Consider the following 27,836-nt stretch of genomic DNA (forward strand, 5'->3'; position numbering starts at 1 on the left):
TGAAACGGCGGGGTTGACTACTTCCGGGATCTTAAACACGCGGCCGATTCTGAGGCCCCAAGCAAAGGCAATGTGAAATACCAAAAAATGGCGACAGTCGCGCTTCTCGCCATTGTCAAGACAAGCCAAGAGAAGCCGATGTTTTTTTTTTTAGTCACCCTTTGCAAGTACGTAGTGCGAAGAGAATGCTTCAGCCGCGTTGCCTTTTCGATAGCGCATCCGAAGATGAAGACTTTGAAGGTTTTATGTAAAAATAAATTGTTATGGACATAGAGTTCTTTCTCTTTTTTTTCTTTTGTGCTAAAACGTGGGCGGGTATGGCGTGAGTGTTGCCTTTTTCGATCACATAGCGTTGCTTAAGAACTTCTCACACGTACGGTGAATTTTGCGATGGTCGCATAAGCATGTTTAATAAAGCCTCACTTGCCTAACTGGGTAAATTGGGGTGCGTCTTATACACGGGTGCGTCTTATATACCAATTTTTTCAATGACAGCCTGCATATATGGCGGGTGCGTCTTATACAAGGGTGCGTCTTGTACACCGGAAAATACGGTACGAAACATCGCTATAGGACGCCAAAGAAGACTGATAACGGAAGAGCCAGCTTTCCGTACTATAAATTGTGATATTTCCTACGCGCGCTTATACGGCAGCAAAAGAATGTGATCATGTCGTCACAAGTCATTTCACCACAGTGCGCCTAAAGGCCCCATGCAAGAGAGAGAGAGAGAGAAATTCGACACTTCGTATCCCGCACGTAATACCGCCTTATATAGTCACGGAAAAAAAAAAAAAAGGAAGACGTACGCGACTGGTCGCATTACGTTGCCACGGCTTTTTTTTTTTTTATCTGCCATATCACAAACGCTTTACACGTAACTGGGAAAGGCAGGGTAACGTGTCGGCGGCGGCTGCTATACAGCCTCATCATACGCCCGCGCATGAATGCCCAGAACCGACTGCATGCAACAACGAAGCGAGGCGTCAACTGTTTACAAAATGCAAGAGCAGGCGCGGGCCGAGGAGGCCCCTGCATAATACAGCTGCTGGGCTGAACAAACGAAGAGATGCACGCCTCCTTCCATGCCACGTAGCCCTTTTTGTCGTCGCTGTTGCTGTTGTCGTACCCACAATCATAGCAGTTTATTTGTTCGCTTCCTGTTGGCACCCCAAATTTATACGCGATCGCCGCCGCTATTCCTCGCTTCCCGCTACACAGAAGTGCGTAACCGACAGCGCCAGCGCTTTGCGAGAAGATTGCGGCTCTTCTGGGGTCTTGCCGGCCGACGCGATCGAACGCGCCGAGATGTAAACAAAGAGCAAAAATGAAAACTGCCAAGGGCTTCCCCTCTCGGCCGGCTTCGAGGCTATACTTACGCGAAAACCCCCTCGCCCGACTGCACCCTCCTCGTCGTTCGTGTCTCGCACGGCATCGCGTGCGTATGTGCGTGCGTACACTTTCCCGCCATTCTTTTCCGCAAGGCTGGTCCACGGCGGTGTTTTCTGTTGTTCCGAGTTGCGCGGCTCCCGGCGGTAGAGTTTTGCCTCTTGCCGAGTGAAACCGCGACGGAAAAGCGCCAACGAAACACCGTCGGTGAAGAAAAGAACCGAGTTGTGGAGACCAATACATCGGAACGCTGAGCATGTCCAGGAGAGGAGAAGAAGGAAGAGCGTGCTCGTCTCAGTAAACTTGACGATTCTTTGTTTTGTTGTCTGTCGCCGCAGTATACTCTGCCGCCTTTCCTCGCAACGGCTGAGTTCTCGCTAGAAAGAAGAACGTCGACGGGACAAGCAGAGGATACGTTAGTGAGAGCAATCCTTTCGACGAAACTTTTTTTTTTTTTGTATTCTTAAACAGCGTGACTTCAGCCAGCGAATTCCGCAAGACCCAGAGAAATGTAAAACGCCGCGGGACCCGCACGTAACGGAATGCTGGCGGTTCTTTTTCGTGCGCGAACTCGTTTTGGAGCAATGCAGAAAGTTGGGCGAGTTGGTAATACATGTTGAACTTAGCAAAGCGCAATAAAAAGACAGGGACAAGAATAAGAAGCACGCAGGACAAATGCTTGTCCTGCGTGCTTCTTCTTCTTGTCCCTGTCTTTTTATTGCGCTTTGCTAAGTTCAACTCGTTTTGGAGCAGCTACAGATCTTCTGACATACCGCAGAGTCGACGACGGTCGCGCTATAAAAGCCCGCACACGGCATGCCACAAACACCAAAGGACAAAAAAAAAATATAACTCGCGCACCTGTTCGTCCATGGCTGCTTTTATTTCCGCGTTATGCGGTTTCCGGCCTCTGCAGCACTGACTTCGTTTAGTTTCTATTTTATATTTGCAAAAGGAAACAATGTAGACGTTGGCGGAACACGCTGCAGTGCACGTGGCGAGTTCAGACCAAGATAGTAAACCGTGTACAAACACGGACAAAAGTAGCGAACAACAAGCAGGCCGATTGGATAAGGAAAAGGCGCCCGAGTTTACGTATAATACGTATACGAACGTGATCCGAACTCATGCACGATGAATTACTGTGCGAAAGGCACTATGGTGAATGATGCACGAAAACGTGTCCCCCCCATCTACCCGCACCCCGACAGGAATGCCACGAATGGAGTACCGCCACTGCAACCCACGCGCCTCCACTGCGCATGCGCATATCGCATATCGCAAGAAGCAGGCCAGACCTTAAACAGTGGTAAAAAGGGAACATATAATTTGGACTACCTATCTGAACCACCGCCACCTCCCAAACTCATCCTCTCTCGGTTCAGTTCAGTGGGAACATAGTGTTCCCCCTGCACCTAAACCAATGCATGCCGCTACCTCCACATTTTGTTTGCCCACTTTCTTTTGGGACTGACCATAACATAATAGCTTATAGCAGACTGTTTCACATTATCAGTAATCATAAGTACTACACTCCTTTTTCTTTCTTTGCACGGCTGTGCACCTTCATCCTCGCGTGCATGTAGGCAGTAAGAGACGGAACCGAACAAAACGCAGGGCTACAGGACGCCTTCTGAAAGCTACTTGGGTTCCCGCGGCTAAAAAAGATTGTGTACCCTGGCGCTAGAGAGTTAGTTTGAAGGAATGAAATTCAAAACGTCTTGCCCTCGTGCTATCGGTAAAAGGCAGGCAAGTTGAGGCAATTTCTGCAGCACTAAAATTTCAAATCTGGAACACTTTAGAACAAAGGTTTGGTTTGGTTTTATTGGGGTTTAACGTCCCGAAGCAACTCAGGCTATGAGGAACGCCGTAGTGAAGAAGTGCGGAAATTTCGACCACCTGGGGTTCTTTAACGTGCACTGACATCGCACAGTACACGGGTCTCTAGAATTTCGCCCTCATCGAAATTCGGCCGCCGCGGCTTAGAACAAAGGAACGTCGATTTAGGTGCCGTCTGGAGCACTGAAATTTCGAAACTGGAGCAGAGGCACACTGGAGCACGCAGCTTTTTATTTCTATATCTCTAGGTTGACAATTAACCATACATTGCACATAGCCTGCACATACCATACACTGCACATAGCCTGGAACACAGTAGCTCAAATGTGCAATGCGCGGCTCTTCACTTTTATTTACTAAGCAAAGCTTTACAAAATCTGCGCATTAAAACCTCTCCGGTCTTTCATTACGTCAGCTAGTGCAGTCACTCTTTCTTGCACGCTTGTGGTTGTCACAGTCGCCGCTTTATCCTTGCAAGCAAGGCCATTTTAGATCAGCCCCTGGGTTGTCGAAGCATCGTCGACATTTCTGCCCGTATGCAGTGCGCATGCACAAAGCCTGCACTAGCCGTGAACGATGTATGGAGCTCCAATTTTTAAACAAATAGCAGAGCGCCGGGGTAGCACAAATGAAACGAATGCCGAAGTGCAACCGCAGCAACTGCATGCAGCGTGTGCAGCAACCGCATCTCGCAGGACGGATGCGGAGTGGATCGACACTACTGCGTATAATCAACACTTCTTGTCGGTACTGCGATGCGATGTGCCGTATACGGTACATCGCCATACCGGCGCGTGTGAATTATTCCACCAAATATTACCTGCGTCACAATTAAGCGCCACCTTCGATCGTTAGGCCTAATTGGCCGGCCAGTCGGAAGCATGGCGATGAGAGGTAGATTCTAAAACACGCAAGCCTGAGGACGTCGATCGGCTTTCATCTCGACGCGTGAGCTGCTCGTGTGTTGTGAGCAAACAGAAACGGGCAGCGGCTCGAAAGCACGCGAAAAAATTTCGCCGGACCGAAGACGGTCGCGCATGCGAATGACAGAAAAAGTACACCATGGAAGTCCGTGTTTGCGAAGTTTACTTTCGTCCATTTTCTGCGAACTTAAGGAAATAAAGTAAGGAAACAATGCAGCGTGACACATGTTTGTTGTAAGCAGGCTTCGACTAAACTTAACCTTAACTGACAACTCAGGTCATGGTTGCTGTATAGCCGGCGCACGGCACCACCCAATTCGACAGCAGCGAGTTCGGAGCAGCTTGGCGTAATTTTCCAAACGTTTATCAGGGTGGCGTAGTTTGGCGCAACGGCGGCGTCACTGTCCATGCATGACTCTTATTCCACCGGGGCGAAACTTGTTTTGCGCACAAAAGGGCACTGCAGGCCTCACTCAGGAAGTGAAGAATTTGGTTTATGGGGGTTTAACGTCCCAACGCGACTTAGGCTATGAGGGACGCCGTAGTGAAGGGCTCCGGAAACTTCGACCACCTTGGGGTTCTTTAACGTCCACTTACCGCCGCGGCCGGGATGGAACCTGTGTCTCCCGGGTCAGCAGCCGAGTGCCATAACCACTGAGCCACCGTGGGGGCAGGGAGTGACGAGGAAACTACGCCGAAACCATGCGAAGAAATGCCTGGCCTGAGTGGTCAGCGGTACAGTGCACGAGACGGCGTCCGTCCGCAGCTGTATTGTGAACACTAGTCAATTAGAACTTGCTTATACAATTCGAATTAACGCCCTGTCCCGTCAAAATCACTCACTGAAGAGTCCCCACTTAATTCGAACTTCGCATAAAAAGAGCAAATGTACCATTCCCTTCGAATTAGAATTATCGAAGGTCGGCTCATATGCATATGCAGCAGAAAGGGCGTTGCGTGAAAGCAAACCCCGCAGACACCAACGCAAGCCACTCTCGAACGCTGATTTTACGCTACGCGCTACGCTGCAATTTTCGCCGATAAACACCTTCAACCAATGATTTCTTGTGTTTGTTTGTTTGTTTTCAGGAGCTGAGTCATACTCCGCAAAAATGGTCAGAGGAGTACCAACTCATGTCCTCCGCTCTCGCGCCCTTCCATACACTGCATAACATCTCCGGCACAAACAGTTTTAGCGCGCAGAACCTAAACTTGGAGATGTTCGCAGAAAGCTATACCGCACACATCTGACAATCGGCTTCACATGTCACAAAAAGATTGGATCGTAGGCGCGCCTTCGTTATCGCACAGCAACCTCCCCACAGTCTGCGCCCCACTGTAACGCACCAGCACACTTCTCGCACACATTTCTTTCACACAGCGACTTCCGCTGAGCGCAGCCCTCGACATGACGTAAGACGGAAGCGCCCCGTCACGCAAATCCAACTGCGTAGCGGTGAACTACATTACCTGCGCAAAGCTTCGTAAACCGATGGCGCTGAAGTACAGAACCTAAAGACGGCGCCATCAAATAACGGATCCGAATGTCCAAGGCATCTCGGCAATTCGTGGTCAACGGGCGCTCTCGAGATCGGCCAACGAGGTAGGCCTACGCATGACGCCACGGACCATTCCAACGCGGGGAATAGCTTTTGTGGTACTGAGCCCCTTATTCACAGACACCAACTGCAGCACCTAAAAAAGATAGCTTCGGCGAGGTAGGCAGCATGAAGCCATAAAAGTAAACCGCAGCGAAGAACAGCGTCGGTTCTCCAAGACGCACACACTATCCCGACCGCAGAAACATGCGACGTGGAAAGCACTACCTGTCAGTAATAATAACGGCATCGGCGACTCCAAAGAAAGTGAAGCGGAATTAAAAAGGACCGGCTCTTCGAGCTGGCGCAATCAGCGCACGCTTGGCGATGCAAATCGTCGCGCGCGCGCGGTGTCTCTCCATTAGCGGCACAGGGTGGCGGGCACAGCAACCAGTTCGCATGCGCAGAATACAAACCAGCGCGCAGCAGCGGCGGAGGGCGAGAAGCCGACGACGGAGGCGCTAACTCTTCTTCGCAGAAGTCACTGCACCTCGCCCTTCTTCCAACACGGGCGCGCGAGCGCAGAAATATAAAGCAACGCCTCCTCCGTCGTCGTCGTCGCTAAAGGGGAGTTCGCCGCCCCACGCCGTCTCGAGCTTGCGCGAAGATGAACATAAAAGAAAGAAATGCAGCCAAGCAGAAGCGACGCCGGCGCCCAGGGGGGAAAACGGCCGAGTACCGGTTGGCGGGATAATGAGGCGCGCAAACAAACAAACGCCAAGGTCGTCCGGCGGGCTAGACCGTCCAACCGACTTCCCCACTGTGCCACACCGAGCGAGAGGAGCCAAATTTATGGCCCGGGAGAGAGCGCAGCAGCAGCTTCCCAGGAACGAGCGAGCTGCTGCGGCGGCCCCGGAGAAAGATTCGAGAGCCCAAAGAGGAGGAGAGGGAGGAAAACATCAAGCGCGATGGGGAGGAGGAGAAGGAGAGAAAATGCGCGACACGAAAGCCGCGCGTGCTGGTATGCCGCGCCCGCGCGCCCAGCTCCCAAAACGGGAACCGCGATGCCGCTTGGGAGACCGGACCGGACCGCGGGCCCGGCCGGCCGGCCGGGAGAAAGCGGGTACGGCGGAAGGCAAAGGAAAGAGTGTGAAAGGAAAAAGAAATGAAAAAGAGGAGCGGGTACGGAGGGGGTGAAGAAGCCGTCGGCATTGATGGCGTTGCAAAGAGTGCCAGCAGCAGCAGCCGTAATCTGGCCCGCTCCCTCCTCGCCTTTTGACGGAGTCGTTTGCGCCGCCGGCTGCCGCTGCGGCAGCGGGGTACAAGCCGGCGGGAGAGGAGGCAGTGGCGGGGCGAGGGTGCACGAGGTGCTAACGTGTCGCGGCTTTCACCCGCAAGCCGCGGAGCGCGGGAACAAGGAGGGGACGGAGGGAGCGTCGCCGCCGAGCCCACGCCGAAAGAAGAGCCGCGGCGGTGGAGTGGGGAGACCTTTGTCGCCGGCGAGATGTGTCCCCCTGACAGCTAAATACAGTGACGAGCCCTGAGAGGGATCCCGCCGCTCTCTCCACTGAGCAGCTCGCCGGTGCTGGTCGCGAAAACTGGCCTCGGACACGCCGTATTCGAAGCACACTGCGCTCGCGCTGTCCAGAGCCTGGTTCGAAATAATGGGCAAAGCCATCCAAATGTTCGACTGACAATGAGTGGCAGATCGTTAGTCACAAAGACGTCACAAACTTTCATCCAAGAGATGAGACAATAATGATTTGGGCAGTGAGATAATGGCAGCACTGCGATAGGAGCGCGGATCCAGACTGTCCCGCACACCGTACGAACTCATTCATCGTCCACTACAGTTCCCTTCATTGAAGTTTCAGGCCACGACGTGTGAGAAAACAAGCTGATGTAAACAGCAAATGTTATCCTTCTAGAACCTAGGAGACAATGTTAGTGAGAGGAAGAGGCATCCTTCGCGCACCATAACCCTGCCAAATTCATCGTCAAGTGTAATATAACCGGGTGTTCATAAGGACACGGTCAGTTCTCACTTATTCCGACTGCTTTTCTGCCTTAGCATCGTAGCATTCCAAGATGCCATGAATGATAAAAGTCTTCGTTCCTTTGCTGTCGTTCTTTCCGCGGAGTTTTAACATACGGCGGCTTTCCAAGACCGACGTGCGGAGAAAACATAGCTGTAACAAGAAGAGTTCCTGCTAGACCGCCTCTCGCCAACGCCATCTCGCAAGAACTCGACCTCAAGCATTAAATGGAGAAGAAGACGGAACTCTTATTTCAGATTTTTTTTTTAGCGTCGCTTTAGCGTATTCGCGCTAAAATAATACGCGAGTGAGTTCTGGAAATCGCAAAGGCGGATTCCAATGCGCACAGCGTAATGAATGCAGTAACGAAGCGAAGGGCACTAAACAACGCTCGGAAGCAAGGCTGGGTGATGCGAATGGAGAAAAAGCACAGGAAAAAAAAAGGGGGGGACCTTCACGACTCGCGCGCGAGGCCGTCCCACAGCGCACACACGAAAGCCTCCACGCAACCGGCGCCACTCGAGCCACCAGGAAGCGGCCCCCCGGCTGCAGCAAAGCAAACGACGATGCAGTGAAGTACGCTGCAGTGATCGCGGGTGCTCGGTGGCCGCGCGAACGCGCGCCACCCAACCCGGCAGCGGAAGAGAGAAGGCGCCACCGACACAAGCGCGGGCACAATTTGAAAATCGATAGCGGCAAAGACGGCGAGCTCTCGCCACGCACACACGAACGTGCACTGCCACAGCGCGGACCGAGAAGGGCAGAAAAAAAAATAAAGAGCAAAGAGGAGAGGGTGAACAACGACTCCGAAAGCGATGGGAGGGGGGAAGAAACGAGACGCGGGCGAGCACTGCGAAGGATGATGACGAGGGAAAGAGGATTTGCTTCGCTTCTTTTTTTCTTCTGCTGGACTGCTGCTGCGCGGAGTACCCGGAAGAACGCGGACGGAGAGCCGGGGAGAACGAGGGAGGCAGAAATGAGGGGGGTGAAAAAGTTAAACGTACGGCGTTTTTATGGCACCGAAGCCAGTAGGGCGGAAGAGCAAAACTGATTTTATGTCCGCGGGGGAGGACCGACCTTTGCGGTTGGGGAGGCAGGGCGCCTTATTACATACAGACGTGCCACGCGAATGAAACTAAAGAGTCGGACGCTCCTGATACGATTTCCGCACGAGCGCGCGGGATAGAAATTAAACGTGATATCCGGAAACCCGTGCGATGTTCCATAGTTTCAAACACGAAAACCGTTCAGCTTCGCTAACCTGCCCCTAAAGGGTTCTCGGACCGAAATGCGCCGGATTCCGAGACACAGCTCACTTTTCGCGCTATTCCCGAGCTCGCGCAGTCATTCATCGTACAGTTTTTGCCTGAAGCGACCTTAAAAAAAAAGGGGCGGGGGGGGGGGGGGGGGGGGGGGGGTACAACACTGTAGGCCATCCTTTAGGCACAAAGCAAGAAAATATGTTCGATTAGGCTGTGTAAGAAAAACAAGAGAGGAATAGCCACACTGCCTTGTCGTTCGTGTGGAATCGGGACTGCGCTCCAAGATGTCGGCACTAAGCCCCGCCATAATTATCCGCGCCCCCAAGCCATGCCGCCGAGAGGCTTGCTCGCGTGAAGTACATTCGCCCATCGGATACAGCAAGATCACGCAGCAAATTGCGCGTTTTTTTTTTTTTTTCTAAGCACTGCTAAATTTGCATCACCTCCTCACCTCAAAGGCGACGTAATTTTAAGGAAAGTCGACAAAACAACATGCGTGCGCCTGAAGCGCTCAAACGCGGTGTAGTAGCCGGAAAATGGTAACAGCCGAGATACGCGGCCGGGCGTCCCACCCCGGCCGCTAGTGCAGTGTGTCGCGCGCGCGATTAGTCCGAGACAGGACGCTACGTGCGCGCGGCTATGTACATAGAGTTTACATCTTTTGTGATCGTGCGCAGTGGCCGCTCGCGCGCACTTATTTTCGGACAATGCTTGGACATAAGCGCGCGAGCGGCGCGAACGTGATTACTTGTGTATTTTGTAAATAGTGTACAAAGCTCTCCCCTGTCCTTTCTTGCTGTCGCTCCCGTCTATACTTCCCCTCACTATCCTCTCCCTTTCCCTTTCATTTCCGCCGGCTGCAGCTCGGGTGCTTAAGATATTAGATAGCAATTGCCGCGGCCGGCAACACTCTTTTGCTTCACTTTTTTTTTTTTTTTTAAATAAACCACTACCCCCACCAACAGCCGAGAGAACGCAGCAGCGAGGTCCCGCTGTAACCATTAAAACCCGTAGGATCACCGTACCGAAAAGCAAGAAAAGGGAATAAAGATAAAAAAAAAAAAAGGTGACATGAAACCCGTTGCAGCTATGCGATATATCGGGCTGAACGCCAATCAAACAAAAATGAAATGGAGGAATATAGCTGGAAAGGACGGGGGAAAGTTTTAGCAAGGATAAAAAAGAAAGGAGCGGCCCTTGCTAACGGAGAGAGCAAAGCGCCACGCCTAAACCTGCGTCTGCTTACGGAAGGAATGTGCGCCAGGAAATCGATGCCAATGCTTTTCACAGCATCTGTCAGTACTTTCGTCAACTTCACGAAATTGCCAACACTATGTATGGTCAAAAAACTGAGCCAGTGAAATGCCGCCTATATATACTGTCTGTCAGCCGAGTTCGCGAGAACGAAAACTCCAGTTTGCAAAGTGGCGTTTCGGATGAAAATGAGACTGTTGAGCATCTTTTAAAGTTAATGGCGTTCTAGTGTATACCTTTCCTTTTCTACTCCTCAATATCGGAGCCAATGGCCAGCACAGTACGGCAGATTAGAATACCCCAGGGACTATAATATAAAACAATAGACAACTGAGCGTACAAAGAAGCACACGAAGACCCAGCGTGCTTTGTAAATTATTTTTATGTGCTGCAAAACCAAACACCGAATCCCTTGATTTGGTAACTTTATAGTCTGCAGAGAGTGTGTACAGCAAAGTCTAGAAGCTCACGAAATCACCTTGCAGAAAGAAAACTATCACTCGCGACATGTGTGTTCGTAATTAGGGGGGGGGGGGGGGGGGGCTTCTTCCTTTAACTTGAATAAAAAGTTCGTTAGATGCCGGTAAGCGCATGTTCTGTCTACTTCTTCCGTCGTCTCTTGCGTCCCCATCAGTGCTGATTATATGTGTTCAGCACAGATGCTGAATGAGTGAACCATAGGCCTGCGGCTATACGACGACAGGGCACTGACTGACGGCTATTCCGAGGACTCGAATAGAGAGGGTCGTGGCGCGACGATCAAGTAAATGGCTTTTTCGGGGACGCGCGGCCGAACACCTATGCGTTTATTCTCCGTGCCCAACACGAGCCGTCTATGCAGCCGCGAAAAAAGCAATCAGTGGCAAGAAACGCATATCGAGCCATTCTCCTGCTTCTTCTCCGCTGTCTGTCATGGAACACAAACCTAAAATACTGTTTAGAAGCTTTCCTAACACATATCCGAACAGTAGACAACGATTGCTATCCTTACGAGTTAAAACAAGTTATAGTTACAAGGAGCGCTGAATAATTTACGCACATGAACAAAAATAAACTTATCATCAAAATTTTATATAGAAATATATTTCGATGGAGGCGAAATTGTAGAGGTCCGTGTACTGTGCGATGTCAGTGTACGTTAAGGAACCCAGGGTGGTCGAAATTTCCGGAGCCCTTCACTACGGCGTCTCTAATAGCCTGAGAAGCTTTGGGACGTTAAACCCCAACCAACCAAATCAATATATATAAAGAGAGAGAGAGAGAGATCCCCGACAACTTAAAATGCACTTTGCCCACTACTGCTGCACGCACCGAATTTATCGCACTGGTTTGGTTTGTGAGGGTTTAACGTCCTCCCAAAGCGATTCAGGCTATGAGGGACGTCGTAGTGAAGGGCTCCACCATGGGTTCTTTAACTGCCATCGCGCAGCACACGGGCCTCTCGATTTTCGCCTCCATCGAAATGCGGCCGCAGCAGTCGGGATCGAAGCCGCGTTTTTCGAGTAGCAGCCGAGCGCCAAAACCACTGAGCCACGGCGGCGGCTATTTACCACACTGCAAGAAAGTTATGGCTGCTCTTCAAATTCCCTGACATCTTAATTCATTGCTGAACACCGTTGGTCACAAAGAATGTGTTTTGAACAGTCGGGATTGAAAATAATTCGAGGGAGCTTGGTCGTCTGCACAGTATGGGGTCAGTGATTAAGTTGTCGGAAAACAGATTGCCATGTGGCAGCTTGAGCTTTTGAAGACATCCGCACGGGCGCTTTGAGAGCTTTCCTCGCCTCTTATGACAGCCTCACACAAAGCAGCTATTGTTTTGTCATAAAAGTCTCTGCAGTTATGCATAAAAGTCTCTGTAGTTATGATAGTCTTCTGCGGCACTAATTCTAAAAGCACAGTTCATTCTCGTCCCAGAAAACTGTTGTCATGGCTTTTCCTTCAGATTTTTCAACCTTAACCTTTTTGAAAAGTCTCGTGCTTCCACTATAAACTCTATTTTGGACTCTGGGCCTGTGTGGAGCACCGAAGTCGTCCGCCGCCAGCAAACGCTAAAAAATATATTCAGTATCCTCCAAGAGCAGCTCCCAATTCCTTTGAAAACAATGGAAACGAGTGCGCTCCTGAAAACGGCTCAGCATTCTTGGGACCCATCTTGCGTTGACTCTGGACATGTCCAGCTTTTCATGAATAACGGGCGCAGCTGTTCCTGCTGAGATGCCAGTCTCTTCCCCAAATCTCGGCACTGCCATTCGCCTAATCTATCGAAATCAAACTTTAAACTTTCCAAAGCATATTTCTTCGCATGTAGTTTCCGCGGGACGCTCAGTGTGAGCGTCATCTTCAATCGAATCTTTTCCCCACTTAAATTGTTCAATTCAAAACTTCACTTTGCAATATAGGAGAGAACAGACACTCCCTAAACTTCCAGGACACGTTCAAGGAACTCCTTTGGGTTCTTATCTCATTCAGTAAGAAACTTTATAACAGAACTTTGCTTCAGATCGAGCAGTTGCCTTGAAACCACACGCATTGGCTCAATTACTTTGTCACTACGATTGCTGGAATCGCACTGAGCTGGGGCTTCAATGCGTCACCTCAAAACATGTACGACGTTCATGTACTTGTTTGCACTAGCTCGCAACCTTTTTTCTTTTAGCTTAAATAGACAAATTATTGAAGGGGCCCCTCGCATTACATCTGACAACAGTTAGAACTCAATGCTTTCTTTTTATTCAATGCTTAGCTAGCTGTCCTCAATGAAAACCTTTTCCTTACCGTCACTGTACCGAGACCTGACTGCGCATGCGCCGTGTAGACGTGCGCAGCGCGCTTTCGGCGGTAGCGGCAACGGCAGCCGTGCACGCATAACGGCACGCCAAAACATTTAAAAACTGACCGCCCAAGGAAAATACCGATCTGTTTACACGCGCCTGAAGCAATCGCCTTGCTCGTCGGAGGCTGTTTCCGTCGAACGCATGCCCAGCATGAAAATCTGCGCGCGCTTTCCGACACGAGAGCTCATGCCTGCGAGCACGTAGCACACACCAGACAGGCGCGGCAGCAAGAAAGGAGGGAGGCACGCGCGGGCCCCGTCGCCCGAGAAATAAATCACTCCGCGCGCGCGGTTTCGTCACGGGAAAGGAGCAGGCGGCGCGGAATACCGCAGCCAAGGAGCGCGGAGAAAGGAAGACAGAAAAAAAAAAGAGAGAAAGAAACGCAGGTCCCAAGGCGAGCAGGCGGAGAGAACGTGGTTGATGAACCTGATTTACGTCCTTCACAAGAGGCATGCCGAGACACCGCGGCGCCCGCACCACGAGACACGCACGCGCGCCGCGCATCTGTAGTGTTTATGGCGGAGATCCATCTACGGGCACGTATGCATAGTTGCAATCGTTATAAACTGGACAGGCGAAAAGGAAAAAAGAGAACATCCTTCGTGTACGTGCGGCAGTGCATTGGCTACGAGACGGACTCCCACTTACGGGAGTACATAGTACGTGTGCCACAATGTATAAGGGATACACACGTGCAGCGCGAGCTCGGGAAGAACGTGATGCGACGCACATGAATTATATTTTTCTACGCCACGTTAGCACGGGTCGCCGACGCCGCGTTCATTTCAGCGAACGATCGCCGACCATCACAGCCCGAGACGACGGAACGCAAATAAACATCAGGCAAGGAACGGGTCGCAACTGCATGTGCCTGAGGACTGATGTCACAGTTTAACGCTGTAAGCATTAGGGAGCTCGTGTCGCAGAAAATTCGGCGTCGCCATCGACGCTGTTGATCGTGAGCGAGAAGGCAATGAAAAATCCCCAGAGAAGCAAATTAGGAGGAAGGTGGGCCACCTAGGTCATGTGACCGTGTGGTGTCACCACAACCTGCCCATCGAGTTGTGAGCAAACTGCGCACCGTGCCAGCAGGCAGTTAAATTAATGATCGGTCGATGAAGGTTGCAACTTGAATCGCACAAGCACCACCGTTGGCAGCGCCTGCCATAGCAGGGCAGTGGCACAACGCTTAACCGCTGCACCACTGCGCCAAGAGAGGTATGGCTCCCAAGGATCTATGGATGTTAAGCAGAGAGTGACCAATTCCGTACATATGGGCATTGACCCATTAAAGCTATCACGTCATACCCTTAAGGCGGAGTTTAAATGTCGCCGCGAATCTTTAGCTACTTTTGGCACCTCCATGTTTCGAAGCGTATAAGAAATAAAGGGGGTTTTAAAAAATGGATCAAAGCGGAGTGGAGACGGCGCAGAAGGTCTCAAATATTTCGGGCAGCGGGGATGGTCCTGTCTTTTTTTTTTCCTTGATTCTGTTCATTTTCACAACAGGCCAAAGCAAGTCTGTTTTCGACTCTTGCTGAGCGAACGATATATGCGCGCCGCTCCCCTGCAAGTAAGTGCCCTCGTTTCCGAAATGCATCCCCATGGCACTGACAGCAAAATACGCAGCGAAACGAAGCAGTTCATGCGCAGAGAAAAGTGATTTACACTGTTCGACGGGCTTTTCAGTGATGGAGATGGGGCGTGCGGAAGAAGGAACAATATCTGCAAATTCCCACTGCTGACAGCTTTATATTCCCAAGTGAACAAAATTAAGAAATGCTCACAACGAGAACCCTTCAGCCATAAGGCGGAATGGTTGGTGTCAAGAACGTGCCGAAAAAAAAAAAAAAGGAGCACTGCTAAACATTTTAACTGAGAGATTAAGGTCCATTAACTCGTCTTCGTATACAAAAGTCAAAAGCTACTAGACTGACCAAGATACTCCGAAAAGATCGGTGGTTTCTGAAACGTTTTATCACGCCTGCATGCAATCCCTTTCGTCAATCAACAGCGCACAATGCAAAGGAAAGCGACAACCGGACAAGATAAGTGTCAAGTAAAAGTAAAGTAATAGGAAGGTAGTTTTACGAAGGCAAACTTTTTCACGCTCTTCTGTACATAAAGACCGGTTATAGGGGGGGCTAATCCCGTCTCCGGCGTGGTCTAGTGGCTATGGGATATCTAAACTTCTCCCAGGAGGCCCGAGCTCGATTCCCGGCGGCGGAACGTGTGCGGCATCACAGCGTAACGTCAGGCACTCTGAACGTAGCAGTTCGAGTTCAGTGATCGGCGAGACCTTAATGTTTAGCGCGAGATCCACGAGCAGTGGGCGTTCGTTGATTCTTTTATTTCATGTGCCCGGAACAGAGCGATGAACAACATATTACGCGCGGCTGCAGCTAATATACTTAGAAAGTTACAAACGCCAAGCAGCGTTCGTACAACATCATGTAGAGTAAAAGCAAAAAAAAAAATGCACTCGGAAAGCGTCTCATGAAATAGCAATTTAATTGCAGCCGAACGCTGCAAGGAAGCCGTTTTGAATTAATTATACTCACTTCACTATTTCAACAGTAGTAACCTGTACATCGTATAAGGCCGCTCGTTTCACATGCTGCGAATTTCATCGCCCGACACCGTGGCTGGAGAGGGCCACCGGTCTAGCCGCGGACGGCTTGCGAACGATTTCCGCTCTATTGGAATTAATCCATTCGCGTGCCGAACGAATGCGCATGCAGTGTCGGGCGGTGAAATTCGCAGCATGTGAAACGGGCCCAAGTCAAGCGCGATTCCGATAAATGTAAACAAACACGGCGGAGCAGGACGGCAGCGCGAAGCGCCGCAAAGTTTCCTCACGACTGAAGCCTCCTCACCTTAGCATACAAATAGAGCCTGCTTGAGCGTGTTGAATATCGAGCGAACTGGCGCGAGGGGATCGAAAACGGGCAATTCTCGCGGCGATTCCTGCGTGCTACTCCGACCTTATACATCGAGGGCTATTTGGTAAAGCTATAACGTGAGTGCTACAAAACGCGAAAAAAAAAATTGTTTTTCTTAGACTGCAGACCGACTATCATTACGCGAACCGGGTAAATATTGACTTTGGTTTTTTAAGGAAAAGAAATAGCGCAGTAACTCTCTCGCATCTCGGTGGACACCCGAGCCACGCCGTAAGAGAAGGTATTAAGTAAGGAATGAAGGAAGAAAGAGGGCGCGTATAGTGGAGGGCTCCGGAATAATTTCGACCACCCGGGAACTTTACCGAGCACGACACCGCACAGCACACGGGCACCTTTTGCGTTTCGCCTCCATCGAAAAATGCGAGCGCAGCTCTTTGGAGCCCGTTCCTGCGTTTCGCGGCGTCGCCGTTGTCCCTCGTAACCAGCTCCGCAGCAGAGGCAGCGCGCTGCTCTAGCTGCGCGCGCTCCTGGCGCCATCTCCCGCGACCTTAGGATAACTTAATTGCTCTCTTCGCTCCTCCTCCAATGCAATGCCATCCCTGTGCGACGGCAAACAGAGAGCCGGATCGGTGGCGGCGGATATCGATGTGAGCACCGCCCGAGCCGAAACGTATAGCCGCCGCGCCGTTCGCCACTGCGAACCGCCTGCCTATATAAACAGTTTATTGTCTGCCAGTTCTTCCTGAGCCATGAGCGAGGCAACCGGTGGAATTCTTTCGTCTGCCGCTGCTGCTACACGAGCTGCCAGGAGCAGGGGACCAGCGCCGTCGCCGCCAGAATCCAGAGATGCGTGCCGCCGAAGCAGAAGCTTACTGTCGCCGCCGTCGAATTCTTTCCTCAATCTTCGAAAAGCTGGAACAGCTGATGAGCTGCGCTCAAATTTCGTATTAGGAAGTAACATAATCGTCGGCAATTTTTTTTTCATTCGCCAAACTCTATTCGGTCGCGAATATCATTCGAATCCAACGGCATTAAATGAACCCATGTGCCCGTTTGCGACACACTACAAGCTAATGTTGCTCCAACAGACTCACATCAAAACTTACGGCGTAACAAAGAAATCCCCCCTGCCACCTGCATACGCGCTCCTCCGGACTGATTCGCACGGAAGTATAGCCAGCGTCTTCGTCTGGCCGCCCACTGTTGAGGACGAGGTTCGGGGTCGCGGCTCGACGGATCCACGGTCAGCACGACGCCCGTTCCCACCTCCAGGCCAAGGACAGGAATGCCGCTGAGCGACGGAGTTAGAAGGTGGCAAAAGAAGGCTGAGTTTATTTACATAATTACATGAGTGAAGATCGGAAAGTAGTGCCCTTCGACGGCATTCGTTGCGAGTTTTATACCATCTTTCCTCCCTAGCTTCCCTAGGATGATGACGTCAACTCCAGGGCAGGTGAGGCCAGAAACTCACTCGCGCGCACACACTTCCACTCCCGCACCTGTGGACACGTCACGCGTTGAGCCGGGGAGAAAAGGAGGCCCTCGAGGTAAAGTTGAGGTGAAGTTCTCGGACGCGACGAATGTTCCCCCGGGCTGTTGACACCTGTCCGTCAGAAGACATCCGTCACGAAGGATCGGAATGCGAGACCGTCAAAAGGGCGGAAGTGGGCCTTTGTCCTTTGGGGACGTTCTTGAAGATTGCGGAAGTCCCCCGCCAGCCCGCCGCGGTGCTCGGTACGCAGAACAATCATCGAGACGACGGCCCTTGACATTCGCAACGGTTACTGCGAAAAGGGAGAGGTAACGTCCACGTGCTGATGTCCCCACGCACGTGGGCCGACTCCGGAGAATTGGGCGCTTTTGTGTCCATTGGGCCTGCACGGAGACGTAGCAAAGGAGGCTGCCCTAGCCTCGTGCCGAATCCGGAACGACTTGAGGCAAGCGTCGTTGAGTGACAGGGGTTTCTCGGAACCGTCCAGGCGACACGTGGGTGCTGGTTTCTTCCTGCTAACGCCGATCTTAACACCACGCATCCCTCAGGCAACACGAAGTGAATGGTTTCACGTGACCTTCTGAGTTCGCAAAACCACGCGGATTCTGCGAACCACCGGGTCGCAACCCCTCATCCCCGCCTGAGCGAGACACCCTCCTTACGACGAGGATTGATCTTCGGCAGAGCACATCCGCGATCTCACACACTCGTGCAGAGGAGGTTGCGCTTCGGAGGGTCGGAGCTGTCCTAACTCCTGCCGTATTCGGAAGTGGCTGCACTTCCGAGGCATGTTTCTCCGCCACGGGGGCCCAGTATTGCAACCACAGAAAGTGGAAGCCGCCGACAATTACGAACCCGGCAGCTGGGCGCAGCGGGTCTTTCGCCGGACACTTTTTCATCTTGCTTATGATGCTTGGACTCCCTCACTGCTTCATCGGTCTCTCTTCGACTTCATTCCATCTGCAAGCCTCTTTTCATTAATACAACCATTCCCCTAGTTTCATTCACATATACGACGCCCTAAGGCAATAAACGCCACCAAAATAAAAAAGAACGGCTTCTGTGCGCGGCTGCACGGTTTTGACACCCACAGCAGGTGCATGGTTTCGTAATGTTTCCCGCTTGTGCTGTCTGCCATCATCTTTCATTACCTGCGTGCTGCAGTACCTATACATCGTGGTTTTATTCAAGAGTCAAGACATCCATAAGTTTTGCAACGGTTTCCATCGAGAACTATGATCCATTTCTTCCAAAGAAACAATAGAAACAATTACCGAGGTCTCGTGTTGCGCAAATGCCGTCGCTCGGCTATTTCTACGCAGCAACGCGTGCGTGGTGTCACGACATCCGTCACGGGCGTTGGCTGCACACGAATGCGCAGTCCTTCCCACGTTGCTCTAATTCAAATGTCAAGCCCGATTAGGCTGTAAGAAAACAGCATAGAGGAACATATGGCCCGAGCTTCGAGGCCATACAGTCGATACAACTTGGCAGATGGATCCTACACCGGTCCACGTTCGGTCCTGACGCGAACTTCTTTTCAGGCCCCGTCTATACAGCTATACGTATACACCTCCCTCCCATGCACTCAATGGGCTCAATTTCCGCAGGCTCGACCAACAAGCGAATTACTGGGCGCCTCACTAGCCGCCTTTATGTGAATGCGACAGAAGTCCACTCCAGCTCACGTTTTGAGGGTAAGTGCAAAACGTGGTGGAAGAGCTTTTCCTTCTCAAAACCTGCTCTTTCCCTAGCCGCGTTTACATGAATTCGACAGCAGCGCATTGTATCGACTTTCTAGCGCGTCGCATTCATGTAAACGGCGATAATGCGCTAGGAAAGCACGTCGCATCAATGCGCCGGGCGGAAGCAGATCGAGAAAGACAAGATAACAAAGCAGACTGGGGGACCCCTTCGCATACTGCGTGCACTGGCCGAAGGGTCATCATCCCGCCAGACTTCATGATGAAAACGGTAGCGTATCGGCTCCGGCTCCGCGATGAAATGCGATGCGCTACTGTCGCATTCATGTAAACCCCGCTAATAACTGGACTGGAGTCGACTTTTGTCGCATTCATGTAACTGCGGATACTGTCTGCACAACGTCGACGCCATCATTTCCGAATGAACCCCCCCCCCCCCAAACAGGCAATGAATGCGCTGTAAATGTGTACGTGTATATGTTTAGGTGATAACTTCGCACGCAAGTATTTCCGTAAACATATTTCGCAAAGGATGAGACACAGTTCTCCTGACCCAACGTAGAAACTCACTTCCATGAAAAATCGAGTGCAGCGTGCAAAGGCTATAGTTGGAGTATGCGCGCGACTCTTCGCAGCATACGGAGAATTCAGGAGATGGGATGCAGCTATAGATATAGCCTCAATGGTGGCGCACGTTCTTTTCTCTCGCAGCGCTTGCCTTTCCAGCGCCCACCAGTTACCTCGAAACCCATTCACTGCAGCGCAAGACTCCGCGCTGTAGGGTCCCAGGTGCCATCGTGTTGCCGAGGGATGCGGGCTAAGGATTAGCGTGACGAGAGGAGGGGGCGCGAGCTCCGAGAAGTCAGTCCCGAGGGATCCCATGTTCAGTGGGCTCACTGCGCCTTGGCGCTGTGTGTTCATGCCGTACATAATTCGCGTTTACGCAAATACATGCACGCGAGCGAAGTCATTCGTCATCACTGCTGTGAACTGCACCCTGCAGAGGCAACAACAACCTGAGGACCAGTGGTGGTTTTGCGCCACCACCTGCCTCCTCCGCTGCTCCATCAAAGTGCCGTCGGTACCCCGAGGCTGCTTTCACTTCTCACTCGAACCATAACGAGTCCAGTCCCACAGTGCGCTCGTATATGATCCACGCACAGGACTCTAGTAACTCCTGTCTGCTGGCGCATACAAACCTGTACCGCCATGAGGGCTCGCATTTCATGCCCCGCCACCGTCCACACATGCGCGCGCACACACACGGCTGCGAGGAGGCATAATAATGCGTGGGAGGCGAGGGAACGGCGGCGGCGCGGTTTTCCGGTTCATTCCCCTCCGCCGCGGCCAACGCTTGCCGAGCGGGGGTCGCGCATGCATGCGCCCAAAGAGTGACCGCGTGTGCACTGCACGGACAGGTTCCACAAAGTTGGCCGGCAACGCGACGACGAAGAATCGTCACCACAACCTCTGCAGCGCGGCTGTTCGCCGATGCGATTCAGCGACGCCTGCATTGATTCCGACTGGAGAGAGTACACCACTGAGCGCGTACATATCTGGCCCCGTCTGCAGGGCAGAAAACGACAAAAATAGCGGCGGTCAAAATTTGTAAGGATCTTACGGCTCCGCAGCTAAACCTCGCTGATGCGGAGAATAAGCAGTATGAAAACTCGTGGGTATTACATAACCGCCTTTTGAAACGGCCAGTAAGCAGCATACAGACGGCCAGGACATGGAACGAAACGCGTCGCTCAGTACTCCGCCGAAAGTCTCGAAAGTGCGTGGTTGCAACAAGGCGTTGTTCGCTCGCCGTTTTCAGCCCGCTTCACGAATTCAAAGGCGCAGACTGTATGCCCGGCCGGCAGAGTGCTCGCGTCTGGTATACACATATGCTGCGTCTCATGTATAGAAGGGCATTTTGGGATAGCTGGTTCATTAGCTAGAGCCACAAACAGTGAAACGAACAAAGATGTTAACGGGTGGAAGAAAGACGACGTCCTTGTTCGTCGAGTTGTCTTGCCTCTTGCTAAGCTGAATCTCAGTTAAATGATGTATGATTTTCTTTGCATTCGTTGCAGCGGAAGTGACGAAAGCTCGCACTGGTACCTGAAATAAAGCAGTCTCAACGGCCACTGGCCGCTGTATGACATTCTTTTTTCTTTCGCCGGGTGAGCGCTGAGTGATGTCGACTTGGTTTGGTTTATGGGGTTTAACGTCCCAAAGCGACTTAGGCTATGAGAGACGCCGTGGTGGAGGGCTCCGGCAATCCGCCTTTTTCACGACGCGACTGCGCATGCGCCCATCCCCTGACGGCGGTGTCGCGAAACATACTGGAAGTGTAAACAAACCGGCTTCCTACGCGGCGGGGTGCTTTGCTGCAGCCTTCGGGCGCTCAGCACAACGCATTTGGCGATGCCTACGACATGTGTTACATACGAATGCAATGTCCAATATGTAAAGGGAAGCAAAGCCGAATTTTTTCGCTCTCCGAACGCTTCCCGGGACCGCCTTCGACGCGAAGCGTGAATAAAAGCAGTTCGCCGGCTCGACGATCGTGGCCGCTTTTGGGCACCGTCAAGAACGTCAAAATTGAGCGGGAATCACTTTGTGACGGACAAGTTACCGCGGTTAAATGCGTGTGCAGTCTATCACAAAATCTTTTATTCGTGGGCAGGAAGGCCTCGGCACCGCGGCACCCAGACTTCCGGTCGCTGATCTCGAGATCGCGGTTTCGATGCAGACCACGACAGCCGCATTTCAGTGGAGGCGAAATACAATAGCACTAGTGTGCTGTGTATGTCAATGCGCGTGAAATAAGTCCAAGTCGCATATATTAATACGGAGCCCTCCACTGAAGCGTTCCACGCAGCCCATGTTTCAGACGTTCAAATCCATGTATAATACCATGGCGTGCGCTCATCGCAGACAACTGTTTTTCAAGAAACAAGAAAAGGTGCACTGCGGCGGTAGCCTCACACGCTTCCAGTTCGTCACCAAAAATGGCTTTAGGTTTGTAACCCGGTAGGGCAAAAAGTGAATCGGGTATATTTAAGTTATCTCCAAAAGTTTTGCAGCACGCACATCAGTACGGATCCCTACGGACGGGCGGATGGTGGAACGGAAGAAAAAATAGAGGACACTCGAGGCAAAAATGTGGCCTCTGTTCCTGCATTAAAACACTGCAAACCGGAATCACACACCAGCAAGCACATACGAGTTTGCACATTCAATATCGCAACTGTATGCAGATTGGCCTCCATGCAGCTAAGCTGCGGCACGTTTTGATAAAGCTAAACAGCACTACCACCAATGAATGGGAAATGATCGGGGATATTTCATTGAACATTATGTTCCGAATGTAGCCTTCATCTTTTGGTGCGGCGGCCCTCGCTTAGGTGGCGATCGTATCGCATGCCGGATGATCGGAGATACTGAAGAAATTGCTCTTCGGTGGGCACAGCAGTCTGCCTCGGACTTCGCACCCCGCCATCAGTCAGCCGTAGAAATTCTCCAGATACCAGGTGCTGCCCAGGACACGCCATCGTCGAGAGATTCCAACAAAACGTGCTCCGCAGCGGCACTCAGTCCGGCCGGGTTGGGCGCACAGTACCCTACCAATGAGCTTCCAGCGTTGTACGCGAGGTGGCAGCACAGGAAAATGAAAAAGGCCGATTTCGACCACCTGGGGTTCTTTAACGTGCACTGACATCGCACAGTACACGGGCCTCTAGAATTTCTCCTCCAAAGAAATTCAACCGCCGCGGCCGGGATCGAACCCGCGTCTTTCGGGTCAGCAGCCGAGCACCGTAACCACTGAGCCACCGCGACGGCTTCTACTTTAATTAAGCGCAAAAAGCTGTGCCGCCACGAAGGTTTCAGTCGTTGCCTGGCCCGACCGAGAGACGTCACGGCGGGAGTCGAAGCGTCCATACCTCTCGCGCGACAACCGTAACCGCGGCGCATTCTCCAATCACCGCGCGCATGTCATGAGCCTGATTATTATTGAGCGAGCAGTACGAGAGGAAATAGCACTCAAGAGTCGAATTAGGTTTTGCATGCATTACGTGCATCGTGCGTCTATACAAGAAAACTAAATACACGGAGGAATCGCGTTAATTCGATGTCGCTTATTTGGAACTTCCGGTTTATTCGAATTTATCCTTTGGCCCCGCCAGCATCGAGTGTATACAGAGAGGGAGCCCGCGACAACATCATTCAAAATTCCCATAACTGCACCAAACTTCCGGTCCCGTGCTAAAAAAAAAAATGCGGGGAATATACATAGGCGAGCCGACAGGTCCCGTGCCGGTGCCGCCACCAACTAAGCCGCGGTGGCTCAGTGGTTGCGGCGCTCGGCTGCTGACCCGAAAGACGCGGTTTCGATCCCGGCCGCGGCGGTCGAATTTCGATGAAGGCGAAATTCTAGAGGCCCGCGTACTGTGCGATGTCAGTGCACGTCAAAAGAACCCCAAGTGGTCGAAATTTCCGGAGCCCTTCACTACGGCGTCCCTCATAGCCTGAGTTGCTTTGGGACGCTAAACCCAATAAATCAAACCTAATACGCATTTCATGTCTCACTTTATTTATGAGATACTGTCGGCTACCACGGATACAGAGAGGTTCGTGAGTGTCGACGAGACGCTCGCGCAAGCGACGACCGACCCCTTCGTCGGCGACCGTCGACAGATGGCGCCGCCAGTGCAGAGAGCGCATACATAAAGCAACAGGCGGTTTGCGCAGATTTCTGCTCCCTTTCATAAAGCGAGCGCGCATGGAGAAAACGCTCATGTAATCGGTTGTAACGAATGTATCGAAGAAATGGCAACGCATACTTTTTAATGCTTGTGCGTTGCAGTAGCCGGTGTGCGTATATCTCTTGCTTTTATTTCTGGCGATTTTGTGTCAGTACTTTATCTTTTTGTGGGACACATACATATGTACAGTGGTGAGCAGCCTTGTCTAGAGCGCTCGGGCGGTGCACTTCCTTGCAAACAAATCCAGATTTTGTGGCAGCCTCTAGGGTCCAGCTGCAACGCTTGCACGGAAGTAGCGCCAGATAGCCTCGTAAACAAAGCAGGCACGAAAACTTTGCCCTGTAATGAGGGGCTGCTCTCTAATTTCGGTTTTTGTTACCAAGTGCGCACTGCTCAAGCGCTCTAGACAAGGCTGCTCACCACTGTAAGTGTGTGTGAAGAAAGCTCCAGTCATATGTTTTCTTAGCAAGCCCATTATTTTCCTTCCATGCCTGAGATATATACGAACCCCCCATCCGAAAAAAACTGTGCCTCTACATACTAAATACGTATATCGTGACGTCCCCTTACAATTAACAAGTCGATAATTCTCTATGTATACAGTTTGAAATCGAAGTGCTTCATGCAAACAAACTGCGATTTGTACCATTTTTTGTCTGCTTATTCGTGGAATTTTGCACCCCTATAGCTGAGCATGCAGTGCAAGTCGATGACGCTGTAGCATGACAGCTAACATGTCAATTTTAGAACCAATGACAGTGCCAAATTGTAAACAAGGGGAATTTCGAAACTATATAACTGATCAAGGAACTCTTTCTGCTTGCTTCAAAAGCAGACGTCGACCTAATTAGTGTCGCGACAGCGACTCCGGTTCCGTCTCAATCGAACGTACACGACCGAATCCGTGCCACGTGGCACACTGAAACGTCGAGTCATCGGGTATATGCGGTTAGCTCAAGCGAAATGGCAATATCTACGCGTTACTAGCGAGTTTTAGTACAGCAGGGCAAGTTACCGGTGAGGGAGGGGAATAGAGGGCGCCAGTGGGCAGAAAATTTAAGCCTCTCTGATTATTGTTCTACGCATGCGCGCTGGCATGCACACCGCTATACCTCTAGCCTCCTAACCGGTATATCGGCTACCGTACAGTTTAGAGCTCCCTAACATTATACTCCCTGATATATATATATATATATATATATATATATATCCTGTATATCCTATATATATATATCCTATATATATATATATCCTATATATATATATATATATCGTCCCCCATATCCTGAGTCGCTTGGGAACTTTAAACGTGTATATATATATATATATATATATATATATATATATATATATATATATATATACACGTTTAAAGTTCCCAAGCGACTCAGGATATGGGGGACGCCATAGTGAAGGGCTCCGGAAATTTCGAACACCTGGGGCTGTTTAGCGTGCACATGACATTGCACAGTGTATACACGTGCACGGGCCTCTATAGAATTTCGCCTCCATCGAAATTCGACTGCCGCGGCCGGGATCGAACCCGCGTCGTTCGGGTCAGCAGCCAAGCGCCACTGAGCCACATTATGTGCGTGTATATATATATATATATATATATATGGGGCAGAAAAAGTTCCCGAGGCTAGGTTGCCATTAAACTCGAAGAAACCAGACGTGGTGAAGATTTTCGGCCGGAGACCGGCCTTCGTCTCTCTTTTCAGACGAAGGACGGTCCCTGGCCGAAACGTCAAGAAAATGTATAGTGTTCCTCCACGAGGTCTGGTTGCTTCAAATCCGCCTGCGTCTTTTTGCAGCACACACCCAGATATTATAAACCAAACCAGCTCCAAGCAAAATCCGCGCCTAAACGAACAAGCACACGCTTCCCAAGAAAGCAGTATACCTTATTTCTCACGCGAACGTTGTTTAGTGAACGTTCATATATGGAAGAGAACGTCTGCGAAACAATCTGCAAAAGAAGCCGGGACTCAGAAATTAACCGTCGTCGTTGAGTCCAGAGGCCAAACGTTGGCGTTTGAAGCGCGCATGAACACTAAATTTTCTGGAATTGGCGCCAAACCGTGGTTCCGAGCGTCAAGCCGAAAAACGAGGTGCCCAAAAAACGGGGTAAAACACCAGCTGTCCTAGCCGGTGGTGTCCAGTCCTAAAAACGACCATAAGGACGTAACAAATTGGAGGAAACCGACGACCCAGGGCGGGAACGAGGGCGCCGAGAGCTCGAAGAACCGAAACCCCGCCGGAGGGACGAGCTCGACCGAGGCGCCAACAGAGGAAGTCGCCCCACGTTGAAACTGCAAGTCAGAGACCGGCGACACGTGAAATGTGCGTCGTCCTTTTGGTTTCCCAGAAGCTGGGACCTGCTTCTAGAGTCCATGAGTGTCCATTCATCCGGAACTCCAAACTCGCCAATCGCTCAGAAGAGTTCACCCGCTTCCGCGGAAGAGCTCGAAAAGTGCCGAAAATCGACCCGAAAATACCGAATGACGCTCCAACCGGGGTCTTCAGACGCTACAGGAACTGTGTCAAGCCTAAAATCGGGCACCGCGCCGAAATCAGGACCTCTGACAAGCGCTCAAAGCGAGGAGAGTTCGGTGCGCGACCTCCCTCCGCAGTTAGGCCTAACGCTCCATGGTGAAGCCACGTGAAGCGGGCGCCAGCCGCACACCGCCCAAGTTCAGTTCGCTGCGCTCGAACGGTGACAGTATCCACGACGCCGACTACGTGGCGGACATCCCTGGAGTGTCTACTACACGCCCCAAAACAGATACAGGCGGTACCAACTACGATTCAGCCGTAAAAGCGTCTGTTTTCGGAGTGGTGCCCAAGTCGAAGCCCCAGCAGCGACAACTGAGGAGCAGGACACCGCAAACTCCCTCTGAAATTGGCTGAAATAATCGAGATGTCACCGTAACCACTACGTGGGCAACAAGCGCAGGCATTACACGATTAGCTCCAGAAGTCAGATCGTCCGGCAATGCCCCGGCGTCCGGGCCAGAGCCGTTGGCGCGGGGAGCAACACCGGCCAGCAGCCCGACGATCAGTGGCAGTGACAGCTCGGCGGGGGTTAGCCCCCAGAATCGTGCCGCACCGGCTAATCCACGACGCCGACGTGCGACGCGGCGTTTCGGGAGCGCGGAACGAGCCCCAGCGCAACTGCGAGCGCACAGCGGCGGCCGTCGACGAGACGCCGAGCGGCCGCGCGAGCCCCGCAAAACCGGGGAGCAGACGACGAGCGCCGCACCTTTCCGAGTCGCCATGTTGGGCCGCCGAGGAGACCGGTCGCAGACGACGCTCCAGAAATCGCTCGCTGCTCGAGAACGGAGCGTCGCAGCGACATGCCGCATGCACAGGCGCATTCGGGAGAGCGTGCAGATTCTGCACTCACCGTCGGATCCGATGTGAGAGGCCGGCAAAGGGTCCAAACACGGGTCAATCCAGCGACGCGCGTCCCGCCACAACAACGCGCCGCCGCGGCTCCGCTGGAAAATGGTGAGGTTCGTCTTCTCCCCGCCGCGGAACCGAGGAGAAGCAGGAGGCCCCCTCCGGCGGCTCGCGATTGGTCGGGCGAGACCACGTGATGCCCTGCCCGGATGGCTTTTGTTCGGTGCGCGTCAGCAAATGGGAGCGCGCGGGAGCACCGTGCGCTCCTTCGGCGGACGCTAATGGCATTTGCGCTCGGCCGCGTTCCTTGCTGGCGGCTGAGCCGCGCGGGGTTGCTGGCTTGGCCGGCTTTGCTGGCTGCTGCCGCCGCCGCAGTCGTTGCTGCTGTTGCAGCCGGCTTGCCTGCACACTGTGGAGCCTCGCGGGCCCCTTCGCCGCCGCCGCTCGCCCCTGCGTGTGCCGCTTTATTTTTTTCTTCGTTTTGTTTTGAACCGCTTTCGTATC

General features: G+C 51.9%; 1 protein-coding gene across 1 annotated transcript in view; it reads right to left on the reverse strand.

The window, feature by feature from the left end:
- The window catches only part of LOC149342321 (uncharacterized), a 74,610-nt gene extending 47,139 nt beyond the window's left edge, over nt 1-27,471 (reverse strand). Inside the window, exon 1 of the mRNA XM_089544615.1 lies at nt 27,337-27,471. The gene's annotated coding sequence lies outside the window, so the exon portion shown is untranslated. The remainder of the gene's footprint in view (nt 1-27,336) is intronic.
- Between the last annotated feature and the right edge of the window lie 365 nt (nt 27,472-27,836).

The sequence above is a fragment of the Amblyomma mixtum genome, chromosome 5, assembly GCF_055824585.1.
Source record: "Amblyomma mixtum isolate Tamu chromosome 5, ASM5582458v1, whole genome shotgun sequence".
Classification (NCBI taxonomy): domain Eukaryota; kingdom Metazoa; phylum Arthropoda; class Arachnida; order Ixodida; family Ixodidae; genus Amblyomma; species Amblyomma mixtum.